Source organism: Sphaerodactylus townsendi, linkage group LG01 (assembly GCF_021028975.2).
Source record: "Sphaerodactylus townsendi isolate TG3544 linkage group LG01, MPM_Stown_v2.3, whole genome shotgun sequence".
NCBI lineage: Eukaryota > Metazoa > Chordata > Lepidosauria > Squamata > Sphaerodactylidae > Sphaerodactylus > Sphaerodactylus townsendi.
The window spans coordinates 89,919,828-89,927,922 of NC_059425.1; positions in this window are offsets into that span (position 1 = coordinate 89,919,828).

Genomic DNA, 8,095 nt, shown 5'->3' on the forward strand with positions numbered 1-8,095 from the left:
GTCTGGGACTTTTCAGTTTAGCCAAGAGACAACTAAGAGAAAACATCATAGAAGTTTATCAAATTATGCATGGGGTGCAGAGCTGACAAAGATAGCTTTTTCTCCCTCTCTCAAAAGACTAGAACTCGAGGGCTTCCAACTAAGCTTATGGACAGTAGATTCAGGATGGACAAAATGAAATACTTTTTCACACAAGGAAATAAAATGTGGAATTTGCTGCCAGAAGTTGTAGTAATGGCTACAAGCATAGACAGTTTTAGAGAAGATTAGAAAGATTCATGGAGGACAGGTCTGTCAGTGGCTACTAGTCATGGTAACTAAATAGAACTTCAATGTTCAAAGGCAATCAAACGTTGGTTCCCAATGCCAGGAGACATCATCAGGTAAAGGCCTCAACCCCTGTGACCTGTCACTGGCTCTCCAAAGGAACTGGTTGGCCAGTGTGTGAGACAGGATGCTGGACTAGATGGACCCTTAGCAGGTTTGATCCAGCAGGGCTCTTCTCAGGTGTATTCATGTGCTGATGTAACCCCCATGCCCAGAATGGGTTGACCCAGTAAGGGGGTGGAGACTCAGAGCAGCAGAAAGGCTGGAGAAAAAGAAGCTCTTTTGCAGAAAGACAAAAGGGTACCAGACTCGGGGACCTTTGGATTTCTATAAGCCCAACACGCTTGTTAAGGTAATTTGCAATATTGTTGGGGAACTACTGGGAAGGTAGTTAAGCATTTGTTTTGCTATGTTGTAAAATGTGTTGGAGTTTACACATTGTTTCAGGAGGTTTTCTTTTGTGGTTGTAATGGGTGAGAGATTCTTCTGGAGGACCTTCATCATGTTGCAACTCTGTTCATCAAGCCCTTGGAGTCTTCAGGAGCCAGCCAACTTGCAAAGAAGAATTTGGACTTGGCAATATCAGTAGACTGTAAATAGAAGGACTTGAAATGCAACCTGAACAGGACCTTGAATTGTAACGTTAAATGTTGATGTTTTAAAAGTGTTAATTGTAAAGAAAAAGTAAACCATTTTGTTGTTTAAAATTTGGTTCTTTGCAACTCTATTCCAAGTACTGCCCCACAGAAACCCACAAGCTGAGGTTACAAATGGCTTCAACCAGCGTGGGGCTTGGAAGTGCAGATTGGTAAGAAATATAAATTGCTTTGCAATGGAAGTGTGCAGCAAGTTGGGGGTTTGATCCCCATACAATTGTTTCTGTTATGTGATGTAGAAGTTCCAAGAGATGCTGCTGTGTTAATTTGAAACACTGTTTGGAAGTTGCATGAAGGAAGGGATTCCAGTTGCAATCCCCCATCCCTTCTGCAAACCAAGGCTTGGCTGAATTTTGTAACATTTGCTGGAAAAGTTCTTGCAAACTTCCAGTGCAGCTAAGTTTGGAACAGTTGGAAATCCTTGCAAAGGGAAAAGACAATGTTCTGCATTCAAGATGCACCAAAATGTGGTTCTCTCCAATTACACAGGAATCTTCTGTGGAAATCATTATGCAATGATTTCAAGAAGTTGCATTGCAATTACTGTCGGGACGACAGAATTTAGTAGTGGGGAGAATGTAACCCCCATGCCCAGAATGGGTTGGCCCGAAAGAAATGGGTTGGACCCAGTAAGAGGGTGGAGACTCAGAGCAGCAGAAAGGCTGAAAGAGCTCTTTGCAGAAGACAAGGGTACCAGACTCGGACCTTGATTTCTATAAGCCCTTAACACCTTGTTAAGGTAATTGCAATATTGTTGGGAACTACTGGGAAGGTAGTTGTTGTTTTGCTATGTTGTAAATGTTGGAGTTTATTGTTTCAGGGTTTTCTTTTGTGGTTGTAATGGGTGAGAGTTCTCCTGGAGACCATCATCATGTTGCAACCTGTTCATCAAGCCCTTGGAGTCTTCAGGAGCCAGCCAACTTGCAAAGAAGAATTTGGACTTGGCAATATCAGTAGACTGTAAATAGAAGGACTTGAAATGCAACCTGAACAGGACCTTGAATTGTAACGTTAAATGTTGATGTTTTAAAAGTGTTAATTGTAAAGAAAAGTAAACCATTTTGTTGTTTAAATTTGGTTCTTTGCAACTCCTTCCAAGTACTGCCCCACAGAACCCACAAGCTGAGGTTACACTGACAATACAGGATTTATATCTATTTGGGCATTCTTATGCTATTTTATTCCCCCAAAAAACTCCAAACAGCTTACAAAAAGTTCCTTAATTATATAACCACCAATTTAAACAACAACCAATTAACAATTTTAAAAAAGCATAAGGTATTGTGTTGATCAGGATTAGGGACAAGGATGTAGGTAAGGGTGGGTTCTCGGGTCCAACCCCCCCCCCATTCATGTCCGAAGCTCCGCCCCCTGTTTGTGGGTTTTAAAAACATTTTAGTGGGTTTTTTGGTTTTTGGCCTTCAGGGGGCGCATTGTTTAGGCTAGCAGCACCAAACTTTCAGGGATTGTTTGGGGGACTCTTCTGATGATACTAAAGTTATGGACTCCCAAAGGAGGTGCCCCCATCCTCCATTGTTTCCAATGGGAGCTAATAGAAGATGGGGGCTACACCTTTGAGGGTCCAGAACTTTGGACCCCCTGAACCAAACTTCACTAAACCTGGGTGTTATCATTAGGAGAGTGTCCTAAAGATACACTGAAAGTTTGGTGCTTCTAGCTTAACAATTGCACCCTGACAGCAGGCACCCCCCAAATTTCCCCAGATTCTCCTTTTAAATCCACCCCCTTCAGCATGGATTTAAAGGGAGAATCTGAGGTCCTCAGTTTAGAAGAAGAAGAGTTTGGATTTATATCCCTCCTTTCTTTCCTGTAGGAGACTCAAAGGAGCTTACAGTCTCCTTGCCCTTCCCCTGTCACAACAAACACCCTGTGAGGTGGGTGGGGCTGAGAGAGCTCCAAAAAGCTGTGATTAGCCCAAGGTCACCCAGCTGGCATGTGTTGGAGTGCACAGGCTAATCTGAATTCCCCAGATAAGCCTCTACAGCTCAAGTGGCTGAGCGGGGAATCAAACCCGGTTCCTCCAGATTAGAATGCACCTGCTTTTAACCACTACGCCACATTGAAAGTGATGCTGTTTCAGGGTGGGGGATAATCCACCCCAAAACAGCATCACTTTCAATGTTGTTTAACTGGGGACCCCAGATTCTCCCTTTAAGGTGGATTTAAAAGGAGAATTTGGACTCTCTAGTTTAAACACCTTTGAAAGTGATGCTGTTTGAAGGTGGATTCCAGCATCACAGCAGCTGCCTAGGGGCACCCCCGCAAAACTCAGATTTTGCACCAGGCTCCATTTTCCCTCTATGCCTCTGCCCAGAGGGGAGGGCAGAAGGAACTGCCAGCTGCTGGCTGGGAGCCCAACTGGTGGGGGGCAGGGTAGGGTAGGGCAGGGAAGTCTGCTGTCCCCTGCCTCGGAGAGCTGCTTTTATAAGCGCTAGGCCGGGGGCAGGGCTTGGTGAGGGGTGGCCATGCCCTAGGTGGGTGGGGGTGTGGCCCCACCCTCGACCCCCCCCTAAAAAATCTATGCCTACGTCCCTGATCAGGGAGATCCATATTCAAACCCAACTCTGACATGGAAATGCATTGGGTTACCTTTGTCAGACCCCTTTCAGCCTAACCTACATCACTGGGTTGTTGTGAGGATACCATGAAGAAGGTAAACTGCTTTGGGTCTCCAAGGAGAAAAGTGAGGTGTAAATAAAGCAAACAAAAATTAGGCATGTCCTGGTGCAATGAACTGTCAAACACAGGCCTGAATCTTTAATCTACGTGCCGAGATCCTTTGTCAAGGCCAGGCTAATTACCTGCACCACAGAAAGTGTTGGTATTCAGCTGCTCCTAATAACTTAGCAGGTTCTTCTGCACTTCTTCTTTGGCAGAAGTGCCTTTGGCTACAACTGAGGCTAAGTATCTGCATTGATGGAAGTTTCCTGGTACGTGTGTGTGTATAGTTTAGTCAGCATATTTCATGTTTTATTAAGAAAGTTATTCTCACAGTAGTCCTGTGGATAAGTTAGACTGAGAGCTCCAGGTTTGCCAAGGCCACCCACTGAGTTTCAGGGCTAAGCAAGCATTTATGTCTAACCTTTCCATATCTAAATGCATCATTTTTATCTGTTACTCTAATTTATAGTACATAGCATGTATGTACAAAGATCAGATATTATGTGTGCATTCTATCCAAATGTTATTTGTTTTCCTTTTCAGAAGGGCCTTCTGTGTTCAAGTTTTGTTCTGTATGAAGCTGCACTTCATCTTATTTGAGAAGTACAAGAAAAGCAGAGTACAAGAAGTACAAAAGAAGTACAATTTGAGAAGTACAAGAAAAGCAGAGAAAAGCAAAGTGTGGCTCCCAGTACTTAAAAAATGGACTGATAATCCCACCCACAATACAATGCACTCAACCACACCTTTGCATAGCAAGTTCCACCCAAACACTTAATGATTGGTTCCCCACCCTGGGACATGGACAATATACCACACTAAACTTTCCCTTCTCCCCTAGACACAGTGTGAAACAGACTTTTCTCTGTGATACACCTCTGAAGATGCCAGTCACAGATGCAGGCGAAACGTTAGGAACAAAATCCACCAGACCACGGCTACACAGCCCGGAAAACCCACCAGAACCAGTTAAATCTGGCCGTGAAAGCCTTTTGCAATACATTAAAGCAGAGTATGTTGTAAATCTTAAAACACAAAAGTCATGTACTACCTTTCTCAAAGACTAGCCTTAACAACACAGAACAAAGTGCAATCTCTGCTGTAAATCGTGTTGACCAAACATAACCCACTCCAGGCCCCTTTCTAAATTTTAGTTTATTTGCATTTCTAACCCACTCATTGATCTCTATTTCTGCCTGAAAATACTTCTGACCAACCATCTTCATACAGAGTTCTACATCTGGGTAGCATAAATACACAATTTTAAATGGGAGATACACATCTAAGCAGCAGTATGTATGAACCGGATATTGGAATACAGGTGGACTGTAAACTAAATATGAGCAGCCAGTGTGATACAACAGTAAAAAAGGCATATGTGATCTTGAGGAGTATCAACAGAGACATAATATCCAAACTGCAAAATGTCACAGTCCTTCTGTACACTGCATTGGTCAGGTTGCACCTGAAGTACTGGGTGCAGTTCTGGGGTTCTTACTTTGAAAAGAATGTGGACAAAATATAACGGGTACATAGGAGAGCAACAAGGATAATCAGGGACTTGGAGACCCAGACCTATGAGGAAAAACTCAGGGACCTGGGAATGTTCAGTCCAGAGAAGAGGAGGTTATGGTGGGACATGTTTGCTCTCTTTAAGTATTTGAAGGACTGTCACTTAAAGGAGGGCAGTGAGCTGTTCCTGTTGGCAGCAGAGGATAGGATTTGCAATAATGGGTTTATATTTGCTGGCAGGAAAAACATTACAGTAAAAGTTGTTCTGCTGTGGAGTTACCAGTTTAGAGAGGTGGTGAGCTCATCCTCACTGGCAGTCTTCATCAAGCAGCGGTTAAACAAACACTTGTCAGGAATGCTTAAGCTAATTCTGCATTAAGCAGGGGGTTGGACTAAATGGCCTGTATGGCCCCTTCCCACTCTACGATTCTATTAGTACATGGACCCATTTTTTTCTTTCTCAGAGCATGAACACTGTTATTTTTTTTAATGTGAAAACCTTGGTGTGGGGGATGTTAAGAGAAAAGTTACGCTTGGGTACCTGCTTAAATTTCCCTTTCTCAAAGAATCACTATTCTTTGGCACATTCATTTCTTGCTGGCATTTGGGAACCCAAGAGGTTATTGAACTGTGGCATGTTTATTGACATTTCTGGCTCCCTTCAGTGATTGGTTCAAGCTTATAGTATTACCCTTAACTCAAACCAAGAATACCACATGTTTGAATCTTTACTATCAACTGCCCTTGAAAATGTTGTTTCTTGACCACATTACTCCCCCCCACCCCATGTTTAGTTTAATATGAATTTTCTCCAACTAAAAAAATTAAATTACTATTTGTATGAATGCACGCTTTAATTTTACTGATTGGGGTGGGGACTGGGAATTAGCATTCTAACCATTACAGCTTCCACCTATCTGCTATGGTCCTTTGGCTGATGCATATAAATACTTTTCTCTTTTCATAGAAGGAAAAGGTAAAGGTGAGACATTTAAGTTAGCTCCGTGGAAGTAAACACCTAACTGACTTCTAGAGCTGAAATCCTGTAGGGATTAAAGCTGGAACCTAACTACCAGATAATACTATTCCAGGTCTCTGAGTTCAGTTGAAATACATGGTATGAGAATTCTGTGTTTCCCAGGCGTCTGTCTGCCTGATTCAGTTTGGGATCATGGTACATGGGGAATGATGGCTTAGGTTTTTCCTTATTCCCCTAGCCCTCTACATTTCTTACAGCCTTGCAAAACAGAATTCAAGTCCAGTAGAGTCCTGAAAGACCACTCAATTTTTCCAGGATATAGGCTTTTATGAATCAAAGCTCACTTCATCTGACAAAGAGAGATTTGGCTTATGAAAGCTTACACCATGAAATATGTTGTTGGTATTTAAAGTGCTACTGGAATCTAATTTTTATTTATTTATTTATTTATTTATTTATTTATTTAATTTGATAAACCGCCCTACCCCCAGAGTGCTCAGAGGCCCTACCCCCAGAGGGCTCATTTTGTTCCCCCATGGCTGCTCACCTGAAATTTACTGCCTGTAAGAATATCATAGCTCAATCCTATAGGATGGGAGTGAACCGGCTGATGGAGGTGTGAGGGGCACCCCATCAGCAGAGAGGCCAAAGGTGCTGGAGGCCAGGTGCCCATCAGCTGAGCAGTGATGAAACTCGGAAGTGGCTTCCACAGCAGAGGCAGGGCATTTCCTGGGGTGGAGCCTCCACCTGGACTTTCACACTGAGCCTCAGACTTATCCCACCTAACAGTGTGGTGTAAATCCATTTAGCCCTACGGAGGGCTTGCAGGCAGCCAAGGGGGCTGTTTTTTCTGTCTCCCTGTCATGCCTGAAATCCCTCTGGAAACGGCCTGGTGGCATGGCCCTGTCCCCAGGCACTGTGGGTTTTTTGATTGGGCTGTTAGTGTTACTCAATCCTAGCAAGTTGAATTTTATAAAGTGTGTTTTGCTAGTCTGTCATCCTCTTTATTTGTTTAATTTTTATTCAGTTTTTCTTCCAAGAAGCTCCATTCGGCAGACTTTGGGTTTTCCAATTTTATTTTCACAACAGCCCTGTTCTATAGATTAAAGGCAGGTGTTCGACATCCAACCAAGCCAAGCAAGGAATTTCATTCAAGGTCTGATTAGTACACAAACAATACTGACTTTCTGGAAGTAATTTGTTTTTCAAAAAAAATCACACATCACAGCTAAAAGATTTGCAGTTGCCTTGCAATACAGAACTGTGTGTGTGCACTGCATAATGACGGGGTGGGAGCATACACCACTGGAAAATAGGTTGTAATAACTGTATTAAAGGTTTGAAAGGCAAACAACAACTAAAAATACATGCAGACAAAACTCTGCTATAAAATAAAAAGGCTAGTTGTGCAATTTTTCTCCAACAAATATAAACATTATTTAAAATTTACCACTTGCTCTCTAGTTGCAAATATAGAAATATAATTCAATTAGTTATTACTTAAGTCACAGCCCTCTAACAGATCTGAGGGAAATTGGAGCCCTTTCTTCCTTATATGGAAAATATGAGCTCTTTAGCCCTCCCCCCATTGGACCTGGGTTACACTTGTGGGGGTGAAGTCAACAGTGGGCCTTTCCCCACTTACTTTAAGCCCCACACTACTCTCCGACACGACACTCCCCACGACAGGGGCGGCGACAGCGCAGCCACCCCAACCCTGCCACTGCCACGCCCCCTCAGTGCGCGGCATCCCTGGCGCTCTTTTAAATGGCGCCTTGTGATGACCCCGCGCAGAGCGGGGTCATGGGGACGCCCGGGCGCGCACCAGGGATGCCGCACGCTGAGAGCAGTGCGCGGCATAGGAGGGATTAAGGTAAGTGGGGAAAGGCCCAGTGTAAAGTGGGAGCCAGTCAGACTGCTCAGTTCGAGGCTGGGCTCA